This window comes from Fulmarus glacialis, unplaced genomic scaffold (genome assembly GCF_000690835.1).
Source record: "Fulmarus glacialis isolate BGI_N327 unplaced genomic scaffold, ASM69083v1 scaffold27335, whole genome shotgun sequence".
NCBI lineage: Eukaryota > Metazoa > Chordata > Aves > Procellariiformes > Procellariidae > Fulmarus > Fulmarus glacialis.
The window spans coordinates 1-19,515 of record NW_009214073.1 but is presented as its reverse complement, the minus strand read 5'-3'; the positions used below and the strand labels follow the sequence as shown (position 1 = coordinate 19,515).

The 19,515-nt window shown below is 42.6% G+C and overlaps 1 protein-coding gene across 1 annotated transcript in view; it reads right to left on the bottom strand.

The window, feature by feature from the left end:
• Positions 1 to 19,508, bottom strand: part of KCTD1 (potassium channel tetramerization domain containing 1) — a 68,168-nt gene extending 48,660 nt beyond the window's left edge. Inside the window, exon 1 of the mRNA XM_009578438.1 lies at positions 19,323 to 19,508. The gene's annotated coding sequence lies outside the window, so the exon portion shown is untranslated. The remainder of the gene's footprint in view (positions 1 to 19,322) is intronic.
• Positions 19,509 to 19,515: the final 7 nt, after the last annotated feature.

Below are 19,515 nucleotides of genomic sequence, written 5' to 3'. Positions count from 1 at the left end.
GAATAAATACTCGAAAAGCTTGCCTTCAGGAACAGATGGATTATAACGTCAGAAATAAAAGCGCATTTGAAACAAACAGGAAAGGTTTCAGGGGTCTCTTGGTGATCATCTAGTAGAGGGCAGCAGAAATTAACTTCAGCAACAATTCTTAAATTATGGATTTGTCTCATTGCAGCCATTTTCCGTCCCATTACAGACACACTCGACTGAGCACTTGATTTCTGCTGAACACCACCCTGGAGTTGAAGAACTGAAGGTAATTAGTTTGGGGAGAGGTTTTTCTGGGGGGAGAGAGGGCGGACAGGAAGGATGCGTGGTGAGATTGTTTTGTTTTTCAGCAGAAACACTAAACCTCATGATTTCCACCTGCACTGCCTCGTACAGCGCACAGAGCTTCAATCCAGAAGACAACAACGGGTGAGGATATGTGTGCGTCTTATTCCACATATTTGACAAGCAGTGTGGAATGAGGTGTGGCGAGTGGAATTCGTAACTCCAGCCCTGGCTGGGAACGGTGGCTGGATGCCAACCACACCACAAAGGTCCTGTCATCTAAACTTCAAGTAAGGTCCTGAGGATCTTGACATTTTCTCATATTGAGATGTGCCACAGATACAGAAAGAAATTACGTTGCAGTCACGGGGTTTGATAGCCACAGGAGTCTTACCTGCCACGCACCTGCTTTTACAAAACCTCTTAACCCATCTAACAGTGACGAGCCTTACAAAGTGCTCAGCACCGAGTAGCTTCACCGAGAATAATACACTCCTGCCAACAGTAACTCCACTTGACCACAAGGAAGTCTGGAAGTTTCTAGGAGGCTGAAGCCATGGAAACTGGTGGAAGGCATCTAGCAATAAGGATGGGGGTTCACCTCGTGGGGGCAAAGCAAAGCAAACCAGGAGATTCATCCCGGGGACTATGAAACCCAGAAGAAATCTGAAGACGTGGCTGAGCTTAAGCAGTAGCATTTACATTAGAAATTATTTTAAACACAAAAAGGGAACTGAAGACAACCAGATAAACTTTAATACTCACGTGCAAATTAGAATCGATGATGAGAATCGATTTTTATAAAGGGTCTAATGATACAGTGCAAACTAATTCCTCCCATCTGAAGCCTGGCCCCATTTGGTATCTTTAATTCAGAAATTTTTTCTTCCTCTCCCTCTTCTGGCTCCTTTGCCATGCTGACGCTTGTTTGCATTACATCTATTTTGAGTTAAATTAAATAGGAGAAGCAGAGTTTTGATTCAGTAGTAGCAATAAATGGGGTTAGCCTGGCATTGATCTGTGTAAAGGGGCCAAAGCTAGGACTGCCAGAAGCAAAATGTGGTCAGTGAACTCTACAGCACCAAGAGTGACCCTGCAGCTGAATTCCTAGCCCTGATTACAACAGAGAGAGACTTGCTTTCCTGAACAAAGAGTATTTCAGGCAACAGATTAGCAAGAGAAAGTCCACTTGCAATGGCAGACTGAGGAAACGGACCAAAAAAAAAGAACCACAGCACATTTCAGAGGATTTTAGAAAGCTTCTGAACAGTGCAGAACAAATGCCTTTCTTGCTCTATGTTTCTTGCAAGCCAACATTAGGTCCAAATGCTGAAGAAACAGTATTTTTCTTTTGCATCTCAGCTTCAGTAAGTAAGTGTGCAGCAGGAAAGATGAGCCAAAACCACGTTAAGGATAAGCACACTGAAAAAGTTACCTTGCAGACTAAGAACATTTGTCTTACAGCCCTACAGAAAGGGAAATAATTTTTACTATAAGAGGAAAGGCCCCTTTTATAAATCAGGCTTAAAATTCAGCCAACAAATTTATACAGAAGGAGAGTTTCACAATCCTTAGGAAACATGGATCAAATTTGCTTGCTCTCTGGATGTTTGTGCTATTGTGCAATGCAAAACAGCGAGAGCACAGTAGTAAATCTAGCCTCATGACTATTGAGTTTAATCGCAGCGTATCTACGTTGGGGAACAAAGTGCCTCTTATTCCCGCTGCACCGCGATCCCACCGGATCACAGGCCAAGCGGGGTTGGTTCAGGCCAGCATTTGGATAGAGTCCGACAGAGCGCCGGAATTGGCTGCTCCAAGGCTGAAGGGAGCTCGCAGCTCACTCCCGGCGAGGACGCTTCAGGCAGTAGGAGCACACGAGGTGTTGGGCGCTTGCAGACATCCCTGTCAGCACCTACAACCACTGCTCCCATCGCTTTGGCAGGTCTCCGCTGGCTATTTGCAAGTCCTGTACGCAGCAAGAAGCTGTCGAGAAGTGCAGCTCTGCCAAGTGATCCAAGGCTGCTGAGCAGCACTGCTTTACCCTCGTTTTTCAGTCAGGGACATTTGGGTGGCACCAGGATGCTTGTCCAGAGCTCACCCTTGCTGGAAGCCCTGAGACAGGCCATTCGCACAGCGGTGTGGCCTTGCTGCTCGCGCTGGCTTCTCCAGGAACAGTGGGGACCTCAACCCCCCGGAGCAGCAAGAGAAAAAGCTGAGAGTCACTCATTGTCACTACTTTGACTTTCAACCTATTTCTTTTCCGTGTTTTACAATAAATGCTCATTAAAACGAGTGTTTCCTTAAAAACAAGGATCACAAAATACCGAGCCATGTCAAATGCTTACAAATGAGCCATTAAAGGTCTTCAGCTCCTTTTTCCCCCCCATGAAGCTCCACAATTGCTGCTTTACCAAGTAGCAAGGAGCAAGGTGAGGGCCCACAGAGGAAAGGGAGGGCGATTTAAAGAGTCTGTCAGTGTACTGACAGCCTGCAAAAAATTAAGTCAGAAGTCTGCAAGACAGCACCCTGGTTTTTTAATGCTACTCATTTGACTTGCCACTCTTATTACGGGTTGATTGCACCCTTCAGTAGAGTTTTGCGGTGGCTGCAATGTCAGAGCATGGGACGTGGTTGTCACGACTGGGAACTTGCTGACTGATTTATGGGAACTTACAAACCCACAAAACCAAAAGATATTTGTTATTCACTTACATTCTGAATGTTGCTTTCACCTCTCATTGAATAATTCTTAGGCAAGTGAAAGCTTATTTCTAGTTCAAAATTTGGTTTCCCTTCTGTAGAAGGGAGCCTAAGCGTAATATACTTTTGCTACGAAAATCACCCCACAGCATCCCCCCTGAACAGCTCAAGGTCAATATACCTACATCGGTAACAGCATCCTGAAATTAAGTTGTCATTTTAACTGTTTAGCGGGCATTGAGACATGTCAAATAGATAGGTTCATTATTAAAAGCAGCAATTATTGTAAATTACGCTCTTCACAAGAGGAGCAGCCTAAACTTTAAATACGTTATGATACCTGCCTGACCATTCTTTTTAAATGAGGATAGCTGAGGGCTCAGACTCACCATCCTGCAGCAAACAGCTGTGCAATTTAGGACTGCTCTTTTTTCAACCACTCCTCTCCCCAAGGCTACCACCCCCATAGCAGAGCTGGCAAAACAGACCATATGCCCATGCCTCCCGTGTTCCAGTTCAGACTAAGCATGGCAACTCGAACTGCTGGTGACGATGACAGCACCCAAAAAATAATAACCCCTTGACCGAGGTTTGCTGTAGCCGCTGAAGCGCCGGCACACGGTACATTTTGCTGACTCTGCAAGGGAGCACAAGCCTTCCGCAAAGGAGGAGGGCAGCCGAGGGCAGTAACATCAAGCTAAGATTTGCCAGGGCTTGTCTCTCAGAGGACAAAGTCTTGCATTTTAACCATTTTTGGCACATTCCACATTCGGTATTTTCAGGAGCTTTCTAGGATGTTTATGAAACAACCGCAAGGTAGGCAACTAAATTGATGGCGGCACAAAGAATGCCTTCCCACATTCCTCTCCCATGCTCTACCACTGAAATAAATGAAGATGTAGTTTATGTTTCTGTAATTACAGTTTGTTAAAAGGAGAACAGGTTGTTAAGTTATGGTAAGGAGTCCGTGAGCCTGTACCCTGCTTTGAATACCACAGCAATGTAGATTTTACCGAATAAAAAGACTGGTCAAAACATTACTCAGAAGGAATCCATGCTCTGATATTCTCCAGCATAAAACAATCTACCTTTAAACTAGTCACGTTAATCAAACCAATCAATTGGAAATTGTTCTTATGAGAGCTCTTTTAATGTGGGTGACATTCAGAACACTGTCAAGTTTCAGTCATTTAATATTAAATACCAAAAGGGTAATATTACACATTTGGTTTATGACATTTTTGTACCATACATCATCTGCTGTTTGCTTTTAATCCTGCATTTCCCCCATTAAATACTTAAAGTATTTATATAGCCTTGTAAAACTCCAGTACAAAAGAATAAGCAACAAGAACTTTTCCCCATACATTACTTACCAACTTAATTATGTAATGTAATGTGAAAGGTTTATGCACACCAGCTGGATCTCATTACGGCTAAGTTTCTGTCTTTTTAAAGTGTAGTTTATCTGGAATATGGAAGTCACTAAGAATTTCACTTAAAAATACTTTGAGCTGGCATACACACAAGTTTATACTGCAAGATGCTAGCTCATTAAATAGGTTCACAACAAGTCAAGTTTCTGGACACTTCTGAAATTTAAAATGCATGTTTATCTGGAATATGGAAGTCACTAAGAATTTCACTTAAAAATACTTTGAGCTGGCATACACACAAGTTTATACTGCAAGACGCTAGCTCATTAAATAGGTTCACAACAAGTCAAGTTTCTGGACGCTTACTTCTGAAATTGAAAATGCATCAGCTAAATTTAAATATTTGAAGCCAAGTATGGATTATGAACTGAACAACAGCCTATTTCAGTCTTCCCCTCCTAAGTATCACCGTAACCAGAGAGATGCTAATCCCTGTACAATAAGAAAACTAGCAAGAAAAGCAAGAAAGGAAAAGTTTCAAGAGACCATTGGTATCACCTCCCTACTGATCAGTGCTAAGATTCAGAGGTGCACCAGCTATATATACTCACTGAGATGCATCTAAAAAGTAGGAGTTTCAGAGCTGTGAAGAATTCACCAGTAAGACCTTCAAAGAGGTTATTGAATACCCAACTGAACTACAGCAAACTTGTCGCACACTTTGGTATCACCAGTTGAGAGATTCCTGTTCAATCGTGAGGCAAGAATTGTGGTTTAATAAACGTAGAGAACAAAACCAAACATAAAAAAAAATCATGTGCAGCGATTTTATTTTTGTTGTATATTTGACTGCAATTACTGTCTTAAGTACTTTAATTGCCTGGCATCTCCTCAAGTGCCTTGCCTGTGGGGAGGGGAGGCAGGGCAGTTTATAGTTTGTTATTAATGAATAAAGTACAAACAAGTTTACCTTGTCTGTAATCAACATTCCCATCCAAACTGTTTGAGAGGAAAATGCAAAGGGGTCTGTTCATCCCACAGACCCAACGTGATTGTGTTAATATCTGCTTTTTAATGATTAATGTCCTTCTGCCACGTCACTTACACCTCAGAGAGGGATCTGGCAAACATCTTTATAAGACCCGCATGAGAAGCATCACCTACTCACCCATTCCTGTTCTCTTCTACAGACATCTGCTCTTGGCCACTGCACTGGGGATGGGGTACGGGGACAGACATCCCTCGGGTCTGGCCCCATATGACCTTGCTTCCATGCATTCTAGGTGAGAAAAGGGGGTGTGCACCGAGGAGAAATATGTTCTGCTTTTTGCAAGCAAATCTGTAGGGTCATTTACAATTGCTCTGGAATGACATGCATCCAGCCCCTCTCAGCTGGAAATAATTTTTGCCTGGAGTGGAAATGGAGTGGAGGGAAAAAAGAACGAGTGACAAAAAGAAGCCCATGCAGGATAAAATAAAATATACTTGCCTGCTTCATTAAGAAATGATTAGACACAAGAAGCCATCAGTAAAAGTCAGCACAGTTATATAAAGAAGATGGTAAAGCCAGGAGGATGGAGAAGCAAACTGCTATTTTTCACGATTAGTGAAAAACACGGAGAGTATGAATTTGGCCATTAGTCTTGTTTTTCCACTTAAATTGGTTCAGGAGTCTGCTACTTTTAGATAACCTCACATTCACAGCCCAGCAGACATCCAGACAGCAAGTGCAGCACCAGCAGAGCAAGCTTTCTCACACGGCCGTCAGCCTGTCCTGACGGTCAGGAGCTTACCTCTGGGGCGAGGGACCTCTTCCCCCCACCACCGCTCAGGCTGCCAACAGGAGTGACAATGAGTGTCAGTTCTGGTGGCCGCGTCTGCTGTGAGGACACTTGTCCACTAGAACCCGACTCAGACCACTAATTTTCACATAAGTCACAAAAAAAACCTGCTTTAAGAACAGCTAATGATTTTCCGTTACTACAGATGAGGACTTTCTTCCTCCACGTTCTTTTGGGCTAGATTGCTGATGCAACCAGATTAACATCTCTTACCAGCTTTCTCAGCCACGTAGCTGGTCTCCTCCTTATAGCCTTTAATCAGCGGGTACACCATCTCCAACACTGCCATCCCCTATCTCTTGAAGCACAACTCTCATGGTACCATCCCACCGGCATGCAGGCAGTGCGCTTCTCGCTCCAGGGAGGCTTTGTGTTGTGGTGGCTGCTTTTCATACTTTTCTCCACAGTAAAACACAAAGCTTTAATTTTCAAGTCACAACAAAACCAGAATATTTCACAGTGTCTCCAAAACATAATACTACCGCTTTTACAACAGTGCTCAAAGCATCCCCCTACCATTGCCAACCAGTAGACATTGCTGATCAGATTAATACTTCTCCTTGAATAAGTTTCTTATAAAGTGCATAACGATGTATCTTGATATAGCTGCATATATAAAGTACAGAAGCAGATGCTGTACATACTGATCTGAGGTCTCCCACTCATTAAGATGCACAGGCAGAAACTTGATAGAAGAGAGATCTGAAAAGACCCTGTAGAAGTTTAAAATATATTTATGAAAAAAGTGGAGTACCGTATGATAGCAGCTTAACTTCTCAAGAATGGGTTGCTGAAAGCTAGCATCCAGCTATCTACCACCAGAACCAATGAGAAATTCCTGACTTCTCAGAGCTATGACCCTACATTTGTTTCCTTCGGGAAAAAAATGTGTTGTGATCAAGCACACTGCTGAGGCATTTAAGGCTGTCATACATAACATGAACTGACTACACAACAAAAATACAGGCATTAACATACACAGAGGAGACCTAGCATACACAAGTCATTTTGGATGCAGACAGCTATTTGTGGAAATAATTCAACAATCCTAGTATCCCACTAGGAAACTGCGAGTCAGGTACACATGGGAAAAAAAAGACTCTCCAACCATCTCCTCTTCTCTAGACCCCATAAACCTCCCGCGCGCCCTCCCATCACGCAGTGGAGCTGCTCTCTCTCCATTTGGCATCCAGGTGGGATGAAGCTGTCTTTGAAAGCAGGAACCCACCGGGGTTCTTCTCAGGAATTTTATGAAGTAGCTTAAAGATTAATGGAGTAGATGACTAGTTTATACAGCCCTTTGATCAAAAACATGTTTTCCCAACTTCCTCAGTGAGTTTTAATACGATGTGAATGAGAAATTGATCTGGACACTTTAGTTTACAGGGAGTATTTCAAGTAGCTTGAGGAAACTAGTTGATTGTCCATTAGGCATAAAAAACAAACACAATGCTTATAGGCTATTTCACCACAGCGCTGACAATGGACTTCTTTTGGGATACATACTCAAGAACCAACACTTCCTCTGACACAAAACTCTCTAGGAAACCACTGGTTTAAATGTCACATTTTTTAAGGTTAAGGAAAAAAATCTTTAGATTTTAGTTTCCATACAAGACAATAATACAATGTACTTAATTTAAGTCATACCCATTTTCTTCTCACTAACTTTAAAGTTGAAGAAAACCAAGACTTCCCCCCTGCCTTTACTGTTCTTTTACATTTTCCTCTAGCATTTTTACTTTAAAGAAAAAAATGCACAATTCTTCTTTGCCATTCCTCTGGGTCTATCTTTTCCTTGATCAAATCTTGCTTCGGTGCACCTACTACATTTGTTATTTAGCATTAGGAGAGATGGATTTTTTTTTTTAATCCTAATTTCTTCCTCCAGTTTTAGCCCCTCTCCAAATAGAAGCATTATTTCACACCCCTTGAATCCATTAAACTAATCCAGCAGAAGCACACTGGTATACAGAAATGAATCTTGTTTCCAAACTGACATGCTGCAACAAGATAGTTGGTAATGTTTTCTCACCCTGCTTTCCCTCTCCTCCTTATTTTCCATTTCAACTCATTTTCAGATCTTTTTCTTCTCACAAAGTTCTTATGTTCTGCCTTCAAAATCCTGCTAGCACAGTTATTTAACCCCTGCTTTCTGACTTCCAGATAGCTTCAGTAAGCTCATCTCTGCTCTCCTCCCCTCCTAAAAATCTAGGTAACCTTCAAGTAAATGAGGTAACAGCTATTTCAGACCACTGTCATTAATGTTAAAGAGAACAAAAGGTTTTCAGATTGGGGCTTGTTTTGGACCTTTTTGTTTTTATAAAGAATTGGGGGAAAAAGAAAAAAAAGAAAAAAAAAGACATTTTAGTTTTTCCTTACAGTATTAGTTTCCTTTTTTGGGGGAAAGCCTGAGAAGACCCAAGGAGCCCAGAGCTGCCAGCTGCCAGCAAGGTGCCCAGCATCCCTGGGGGGGGCTGCACGGCTGCTGCTCAAGCGGCGGCATTCGTTTGTGCTGGAGCCCGAACCGACGGGCGCAGGAAGGACGGGGCCACGCGGGACTCGGCCACCCCACGCGCCAAGCAAGGGGCCACTGCCGTGAAGGCGAAGGTAGCCAGGCAGTCGTTGTGGCTCTGTCACTGGAAGTCTTCACAGCCAGAAAATCACCACACCTGAGCATTTTACAGCAACTAACGTCGGTAAGATCACAACCCTGTAGCGAAAAAAAGTGTCCAGTGGAATCAGTCCAGTACTTTACAGAAACAGAAATGCCTTAACAAGTTCGAATATTCATCAGCTAAGTTAACAAGCACAAAAGTAGGGGGGTGGTGTTTTGCTTTTTTAGCAAAAATTTCGACACGGGCCTTGTGAAATCTAAAAAAAAAAAAAAAATTATCAGCTATTATATCTTTTCCTGGGAAGATATGGATTTGACCTGGTATCTCTCTGGCTTTGGTATCTCTCAACAATTAAAACAACATACATAAGCTTCTGAAAGCGTCTGCCACGTGTTTTACATGACTGCAACAATTACCACCATATCATTATCCTGTACTGCAAATCTAGCCTACTATTATATTCATGATCTTGAATATATCTATTAGCAGTTTGGAAGTGGATATACCGAGGAAAACTGACTGGTTAAAATTACACTTTAGCACAGGCATGAGGAATCCTTTCCTAATGAATTACCATAGTAAACTTTTTTTTAAGTGTTGAATTATCCTCCTCTGTACCATGGGGATACTTTTGCCATTTACATAGTAGTCTAGTGCTACTGCCATGCACTAATGCATTAGCATTTCAGTTAATGCTCTGTTTAGTATTATTTGAGTCACTGTACATTTTAAACTCGATACCCATTTTGACACATTCGTACTTGCTAGTTACAGTGAACTTGGCTTTTCCTTAGCTTTTTTCTTTTTCTGGCATTCCTTACTTTTGGTACTTTTCAATGCCTAAAAGCGAAGGGAACAGCTTTTATCTAAAATTACTTTCAGTGGAAACATTTGTATCCAGGCCATCCTTAAGAGATATCAAAAAGGCTCACAATGTTTTATTTGAAACCAGCTGGCAAACGCAGGTGCATTTCAAAACTAATGTATTTAAAAATAAAAAAAAAGGTAACTTGCAGAGACTTCTAAAGAGGTAAAACCAGAAATAAGGCTGCTAGGGAAGGGTGTCAAATACCCCAAAAGGAAGGCAAAACTACAAAGTTCTGACAGGACATTAAAGTTGTTTCTGCTTTTTAAAAATCAAGCCGTAACTGTGTTACACATACTGCTTTGGATTGGCAGCAGCTTCAGAAAGCCGATTTTGAAGCAGTTGAAGTCTGACACTGAAACCATGTTAGTCCCACTCTGCCTGTTTCATTTTCAAACAGTGCTTGGGCAAAAGAAGCAGAGTCAAAGGCTGCGGGATTTGCATTGCCATCCCTGCTAAGGAATATAAATTTTCCAAGTGTTTGTGCTGGAAAGAAATCATCTTCCTACCAACATCAGTCAGTTCTACAAAACTTAGTTCTCCTCATGTGGCTTCATGGACCACAGAGCTTTGCATTATCCCTTTTGCCTCCAAGAACAGTTACTTTTCCACTCCCAAGTTCACCAGTCACTGATTAGCGTGCATTTTCAGAGAGAAAGAGAGAGTGGTTTTTCTTCAGAGAAACTGTATTTTCAGAGAAACTGTATTTTCAGAGAAACTGTATTTTCAGAGACAGATAATCAGCAAGATACGTACTTCAGCATTATCAAATCAAAAGACAAGAGAAAGTGTAAAATATACTAATAGGCTACACAGTTCTTTCTGAACTGGTTATTTGCCAAAATGCACATGCTTAGAGCATTTTATTATTTTTCCCCCCTCTAAAAGGCATTTTAAAGAATTGAGCAGAAATGTGAACCTGGTTTTGCAAGGGTCTAAGGAAAGCGTCCAGAAACTAGTGTTACGATGACAGGAAAAAGACAACGTTTTCTAAACCCAAGATGGAAACTAGCACTGATAAACTTGATAAAAGCCTACACAAAGCATCATTTCCCAATTACCACAAACATGGTCTGTGATAACTTTTTAGCTAACTCCTGTGATAAACAACTGCAACCAGTATGGCTGTCATATCTGAGATGAGGAGGAAGAGCACACAAGCATCCTTTACGTGAGCACTGCTAGTCATAAAGTTATTAGAAACACTGGGAAACCCTCAAAAAGGCAACCAACTCAAGCAGGTTCCCTCTTCATCTGACATTCACACACCATTTGCACTACAGCTGTAGGTTTGTCTGTCACAGCATCTGTGCTCCCATTTATACTTTCCAACTTGTCAACCTAACTCTCACAGTTAAGTTCTCCTAATTTGGCATCAAAACTACATGGGTTAATTACAGCACTTCAGATGACTCGCATACTTCTGAACAGGGCGATCTCAATAGGAGGGAAGGAATTTATCAGGCATGTCACAGGTAACAGCCAGCCCTTGTAAGAAGGGAGGAAGGAAGCAAGCTATTTAAGCCCACTTGACCTTCCTCGCTCCTCCTCTTCGCCACATTTCAGGCACAAGGAGAAAACGGTCTCAACCCACCCCAAGCAGAACTGGGGTGAGCAGGGCAACGCAAGCAGATTTCCCCTTCTCTTTCGTGCTAAACCCACATACCCTGTGTTCCCACCCCCGCATCGGCCAGACGCACCACATGCTTCCGCTGCTGCTTCTTCTCCAGGGGAGCTTTAAGCCAGAGGACTCCGTAATTAACCACTGATGATTTCCCATTGCACTTGAGAGTTTCGGTGCTGTTCCTTCGGGTGCATTGCAGACACCTCACCCGTGAAACAAGAGCTCACGCCGGCAAGGTGAGCCAGGCTTCGCAGCCAGTAACCCTGGATCAGAGTAAGAGCTCAGGACGACTACACTGGACCTTAATAACTCAAAGCATCAGACACAGTATGCTCTCCTTACTCCAGATCAACCTCTCCCTGCCACTTTTGAAGCCTGCTAGAAACATATGGAGAAAAGTCAACAGCAGCAAAAGAAGCAGCTATATATATCGCTGTGGTGAGTAAAAAGCTCAGGATTCAGCTGAAGGGTGTTGAGAAATCGCTTTTGAAATTTCTCCAGCAATCCTTAATTTTAAACATACCTAAACAGACACATATAAAAGAGAAGCTTAAAATATAGTGGTGTTTTAGGGAAGTCATTCATTTATGCATTACATTTCTGACAGACAGATGCAAAAGTAGTAACAGCGTACACAGGCACCAGTTTGCAGGGAAGCCCAAGAGCTGTGGCTCCTTCATTAGAGCTACTAAGCACAAGAGTCCCAATTACACAGCCTCCTCTTCCTCCCACCCATATCAAAAAACAAACTAAACCCAATGATAGCATCATCAGACCCGGTTCCTGAGCACTTTAAGGAGAAGAGAGTGAAATAAAGCACTGTGCTAGAGATAAGCCCCAGCTCAGAAATCACCCCAGCACCTCCACAAGATCTTTGTGATAAGAAAACAGAAGGAAAGCCAAACTCCATCCTCACACCTCGCCTCCCATAAAGAAATTTCTGCCTTCCTCCTTGTGCGAGGACAAGTGCTCCAGCCTGCACAGCTGTTACCTGAACAGCACCTACCAAACAAACTACCTACCCCCATGAGCTACCCCCGCTACCGAAAAAGCTACACTCATACCTCCTCTCCTTCCCCCCCACCTTGGGGAAGCTTCAGCAAAGGATTTGTAGTCCATTCCTCCTTGCAGATCACACCAGCTTTGTGTTCCTGGACTCCTGTTGTTCCACAACGGAAAACCATGAGAGTATTAGAAGAAAAGCATCATTTTCACACTGCTGGTGCCACTGTTCGAAGAGAAGTGATTACCCCTTGCCAGAAGCTACACGATAACGTGTTATCCAGGCTACACTACCCAGTTTAAGTACCTCAAACACTGCAAACCCGCATCAGCACGGTGCACCTCTCAGGCCAGCACAAGAAGTGAGTCAGAAGTCGCGAGGAGGTGCTAGCTCAAGCATCTACGCACAGGACTGTGTTATACGGAGCAGATGTGCCCTAAGCATACAGTGAAAAAAGTGTTTTCATACATTGGTACAGTGAATAGGGCTTAAAAATTTCACTCAATTTCAATGTAATTAAAATGATCTGTCCTAGCTACAGCAGTGTACAGATGCATACAATAGGTATGCATATCAATTAACTAAGAATTTACTATAAATGTATATACTGCATCTGTGCACTACAACTTTTATTATTTCCCAAACAAAAATGGCATTAAGAACACATCAAAGGCACTTGTCCTCATTAGGGATTAAGTCCTTAGCAAGTTTGAAGGTTTTCAGATCAACTAACTAAAACTGGCTGAGTGCAAAAGAACGTGAATTCCTAAAAGCCCGAAAGAGCCATTTTTCCTTGTGGATAATACCCAAAAACCAACGAGAACAGAATTAAGTCGTACGTCTTCCAATGTTACTTTTAGATCAAGGGATTATGAGAAGTTCCAATCCCTTCCTTACTCCCCCCTCAAACGCCTGGAAGAGCATTCCCTGGAAACATGATTATATATTTTTTACTATCACAACACTAATAAATCTTTTCTACATCAGATAAAATGCAGTTACCAACACTTGTCCCTTGAATCCAAAATACGATAAAAAAAATTATCTCGCACGTACATATTTGGCTACATGCCCTTAACAATTTCCTTCTGAAAAGAAGGGTGCATTTATTGCTTCAGAAACAGAAAAGCAAAATAATAGGAAAGAAAGGACACGGGGAAAAAGATGAACAGAAGGGCTTCGAAAGTGACTGAAAATCTACAACATTGCTAATTAGGTTCCAGCTCCTAACACAATAGTGGGTGTACCATGGTCTGTTATCAAGTTTATAGCCAAGGGCACAAGACAATACAACCCCACATTCAATTTAATTACAGCCTATGGCTTTTGCAGTAGTGGTGTGTTTCAAAGGGTTTAAGCACTCATTTATTTCTACACCATACATGAAATAAGGCAGCTCACTGTCATACAGACTCACCAATTAGACTGAACAGTTTCTGATCTCTTGCTCTCTAAAAAGAGAGCAGTGGGCAATGGGAAATCTTTTACAGGATAATCACAGAAGACTTTGTTAAAAAAAAAAGCTCTCTGCTGCCTTTAAGTTTGTGCATTTTTGATGTGCACAGAGGAAGAATACCAACATAGTCATTTCAGATTCTACAGAATTTTAAAAAGTGTCAAAATACGGCACTGCTTCAATGATGCTGTTTTTTCCTCCTAATTGTACTAAAAAGGTCATCTTCATTTGAGTTATACAAAACTGATGACCTCTTGCATTCTTACCATCACTGAAGGCTGGACCAAGCAAGTTCTCTGACTAGCTCACATGAGCAACTAAATAAAAGGAGTCTAATTTCTAAAAAGTAAAAACATTTTGAAAATTAAAGTGATCGTGGAAGAAATCACCATCTGAAATAGTTACAAAATTTAATACCTCCAATATATTGTGCCAATGCAGCTAAGAGGACCTACAAAGACAGTGTTGCACTTTAAACTCCACAACCACAATTCTAAATGCATGTATCGAACACCATTCTCACATTTTCTGTGAAATACTCTCCTGAGTCACCTTAAATCAACTCCCTCCCCAACAGCTGATCCAAAATTGACCAACTTCCATCTAGGAAAGGTAAAACAGTTCCCTTCATTCCTTTCAGTGCATACACAGCCCCCAAGCTGTATACGAGATCACTAAGCCTAATCTCTATTCCGCTTTTCTTGCGCTCATCTTGGGAAACATCCACATGCCTACCAAACCTCATGTTAGTTATAAGGAACATAGCCTGGGATATGGTACTGTCTTCAAAAAAACCTCATCTCTGTTCAACGATCTTTAGAAGCATTCAGTTACAAACAACTGACTTCCACTGAAGAAAGCAATAGCCAGGATTCATGTGTTTCGCTAACGAAATTAGTAAGAAAGCTGTCTTTGGGGGCCATATTTGACTCCCCTGCTACCCTATCCCCCGCCTCCCGAGGATTTCAGAGCAATTTTGATGACTATCAGGTATAATAGGTCCCTTCTACGGTTAATCACTTTCCACATCTGTAACTGAGTAGAAGATTAAAATCTTCCCCATTAAAAAAACCACAAACAACCACCAAGAAACAGTAGCCTCTGAAGTAGGCACAGTTTTTACAGCTCCTTTAATCCTCACACTTTTAAGATTTTAACCTCAGTGTTTCTTTTTAAAAAGACACCAAGCAAATCGTAGATTTTCTTGCAACCTGGGATAATCCATTAATCAAAGAGGATGGCACTAACTAGGCAGTAGGGCAGCCAGTACTAACCTCTGAAACCAGATCAACAGAAGTACTGCCACGAGAACTAACAAGGTATTTAGCAGTCATCAGTCTTAATAGCTGCTGTACTTTAAGCCTTTAAGATAGGGATATTGCCCCATCTATTATCTGTATAGAAATAAAGCCTAGCATCCTAACACCACCATCCTAAGCATCCTTCCCTGAAGCTGTCTGTGAGTTCTTCTACCCTGTATGCTCGCAAAGCGCCTAGCAATGATTCTAGTTAGAGTACTACAAACATATGTACAGAACAGAAGCCTTTTTTGTGGCCATTTTATGGAAATGTAGGATGTTCCCAGACCAAAGATCAAGCAGAAAGATTCTTACCCACCTCCAAAAAAGCCCCAAAGACTAAAAAGAGCTAGACTAACTTATTAGTGACTTTGATTTGTTCCCAGTTGTGCCTGCTGCCTACTTATATTTGTTACGTGCTACTGTTTTGCCTTCTTCTGCGAAACCTGCAGTCAGAACCAGATTTCTGGTTCTGGCCAAAGTAAGCCCTTCAAAGAGAGCATAAGGCAACGGAAAGACATGTGCCAGATCAAAATAAAGCAAAACCCCAGCCAGCTCTGGATTTAAAGCAGGAGGAAAAATGGTTAAGGATTCCCCGGAAGAGGGGACAAGACAAATGCACATGGGTCATGTTTTAATGACTGAGTGTTTGGTAGATATCTTGATAGCTGATGAAACTCTTCACAAGCAGCCCAGAGAAACCCGACTGGGTTAGAGAACTGACATACAGAAGCTTTTAAGTGACACACAACTCTCCTCACTCATGGCAGAAGCCAATCTATTTTCTTAGACCTATTTTTGGGTATTACTACTATAGTCAGTTCAGTGTGTACCAGATCTATAAATCTCAACAGCTACCACCACATTGTAGCATCAAAAATTTAAACTTTAGCTATTGTTCATCTTTCAGTAACACACAAGATGAACAACAGCCAAATTACATCCCTCTGTCATCAACTTGAACTGAAGTACTGCTGTCAGTGGCAGGAAAATTGCTACACTTCAGAGCAAATAAGGACTGAAAAGAAAGTTGTGCCATGATGGCACTGTGCTGTATGCTTAAAATACACTCTATAAATGCTGCTCTCAAGGCTGCAACCTAAAGCAATAGTTGGATCAAGATGAACATTTAACGTACCTTTCCCTAGCTCTGGAGGACACTCCTACAAACCCAGCGTTGAAAAGACATCTTGGGGCTAAAAGAAAAGATGGGAGCAACCACAATAGAAAAGCATAAAATTGAGTTCCTTGCTCAGATTCTTACACTTAAAGTTTGTAGTCAGTGCAAACTGAAGACATCCCATTTAGTGCCTTCGTTTAACCTTTTCCATACCTTGCTTGATGCTATCAATGCTACAAAAAAGAGCATACGTGCATGCTAAGACACTCACTCATCACGCCACCATTTACTCACCAGAGTATTGCACAAGTCTACAAGGGCAGCAGAATCTGCTCCCTGGAAGAATAATTACAAAGACGACCAATAAACCACAAACTTATGACCTTCATGTTTTCAAGGAATCAGTAATATTTGTCAACAGCGGAATTTAGTGTCACATTACTTGATGAGATGCATTCAGAAAAAAGGCCTGGAAAGTCTTTGTTTATAATTAAGCAGTAACGATTGAGGGCCAGGGCATTTCCTGGAGATTAATGACCGGCTGGGAGAGTCGATGGCTTGAGGCAATGCCGTGGGCCATTAACCCCAGCCAGTCATTAATTTCCCCAGGAAATGCCCTGGACCTCGATTAGTGTAACTATTATAAAAGGTAGCTAGGGAGAAAAACTTTAGCATTAACAAGGAAATCTATTCCACGGCCAATATTTTTTTATTTTGTCACATCCCAGAAGTGCATAAGTTAAAACTGACACAAGAAGAATTGGTGATTAAAAAGAAAAAAAAAAAAGACACCTTTCCTTCTCCTAAAGACTTAAATTAGTGACTTTTGTAGCAAAGATTCAGCTACAAAAGTGGCTGGGCAGCTTGTTTAGCTCATTAAATTGTGAATGGAGATGAACATTTCCACATAATTACTGAAAAAACCCCCACACTGTCTAGTATCCTTGCCGATTGCTCATTTTCTTTCTTGATACACTTAAGAAAACAGCACATGCCTATGTACGCTATCACCTATTTTAGATATTTCTCCCCTTCCCCCCAGAGCCCGCCACTAATGAGAATTACAGCTCTGAATGCTTCACGTAGGAAGCGCAGCTCTGTAACAAGCAGTACAGCGGCTGGATTTCTCCTCACCTAAGCTTTATGCAAGCGTGAAGAGATTTGTGGGCCGGGGTAGAGATCCAGCTCTCCAGCCTGATGACTTGAAGGTACAAAGACACCTCATTTAACAGGTTAAAGACACGCATACTCCGTTACCGCTAACTGGATCAGAACTGCTCTGCCCGGTTCCCTCTTCCCTTTCCCGTACTCACGTGCGCTGCTGCTCTAAAAAAGCTAAACTGTGCCTGAAGTTTCAAAATTACTTTCAAGGTCATTAAAAGCGAGGGAAAAGAGGAGTCTAGGGTTAAATACAGCAAAGAGCATTAGCTTTTACCTGAAATAATGAGCTAGAACAAAAACATTATCTGCACATAATCAAGCCTCTAAGCCATTCAGAGACACCAGATACACACAGCAGGAGATCAAACTACAGTACTCCACTGAAGTGGTCAAAAAAAAAAAACCCTGCTAGAAAGGCGAGGTCACAAGTATTTTAAAGAACATCGATGCTTATGCAGGCATTCACTGGAAGCCCCCCTCTTCCTCCCTCTCTCTTCCCCCCCACCCCCCCTCCCCCAATTAGCCTTCGGGCTGGTTGATTAGCTGGCAAACTCTTTGAAAGGGTCAGTCTGTCCAGAACTGGTATTTCCACTTGGGAAACAGCTCAGGCATGTCATATACCTGTGCTCACCCAGCGCCGCGCTCTCCGGCCGACGGCTGCGAGCCCTGTTATTACTTCGTGTAGGGCAGCCAGCAGTAAAGTTCTTGCCTGAAACATGGTATTTTACGGGGCACAACATAACTGCATACACTTTATAGATTTAGCTAGAATGATTTCCAAACTTCAAGCCAATTGCAGAAGTGCAGCGCGTCTTTAATTGAAGTAATTTAAGAGCTCAAACACCCGAAAAGAAAGTACTTTTGGAGGGGACGGGGAGCGTGTAGGGCAGCCAGCAGTAAAGTTCTTGCCTGAAACATGGTATTTTACGGGGCACAACATAACTGCATACACTTTATAGATTTAGCTAGAATGATTTCCAAACTTCAAGCCAATTGCAGAAGTGCAGCGCGTCTTTAATTGAAGTAATTTAAGAGCTCAAACACCCGAAAAGAAAGTACTTTTGGAGGGGACGGGGAGCAGGCACCAGCACGTGCCAGCACATAGCAGAGGGGGTTCGCAAGGCACGCATTAAGGCACAGCTCAACAGCGTTTTTGACAAGACCGCTTTACCTCAACGAAACACGTCTAATGAACTTGGGCTTGTTCCACAGTTAAGCTGCACCTAAACCCGTTTAATTGTGCTCTTACTGTATATTTCACCACTATGGCAACTAACACAACTAAAGCCAATTTGCCTTATAAAAAAAAAAAAAAGGAAAAAAAGAAGAGGATCACTGCCAGGAAACAGAGCTATTTTAAATAAACAAATACAAGATGAATGCAATTGCCGTATTAACCCTCTTGTTAACTTCTGAAGTTTAAAATTACACCCTCATTACTAGTGTGTAATTGAGTATTCTCCTGGCTGTTTCCTGCATTTGAGGTTATTCAAATAGTTCATTAGCACATCAAGAACACCACACACACTAATGATACCTGACGCCCTTATCTACTATTTTGGCCCGACTTTCATAACTCACATCTCCCGCAAAAAGAGAAAGAAAAAAGGGGGAAAAAGAAAGAAAAAGGAGGGAAAAGGGGAGCCCACAGGGCTGAGCCGTCAGTGCTGCTGCCGACGGGGAGCACGGCAACACTCAGGCACCTCTCGCATCTGACCCGCGGGCACGCAGCAAGCGGCCACCAGACCAGTGGTGGGGGGTGAGCAACTTGGGGGGTGAAGAAGTTGGATAACTCGCGTCCGGGCTCGTTGGGTGCCTGAACAGTAAGAGTCGCCCCAGGAGCCACCCCGGGGCTGGCAGTGTGCATCGGTGCCCAGCCTTGGGGGAGATGAGGAAGAAAGGAGGGGTGCAGTGGGGGCTATGTGGGACGGGGTGCAGGGTCACCACCTTGCTTTTTTTTTTTTTCCCCTCTTTTTCCGGTTACCTGTGTGGGGGAAACAATAGCAGGTGAAACTACTGTGGGTGAGGTGGTGCTTCTGTGCCCATTGGCTTCGGGGAGGAGGTGAGGCAGGGGGTCGTGTTTCACTGAGACCACCACCACGGCAGGCGCGGCAGCGTCCAGGGGCTCAGCGGGGCGGCGGCAGAGTCTTTTGGGGGAGGCGGAGGGCCCGCACGCG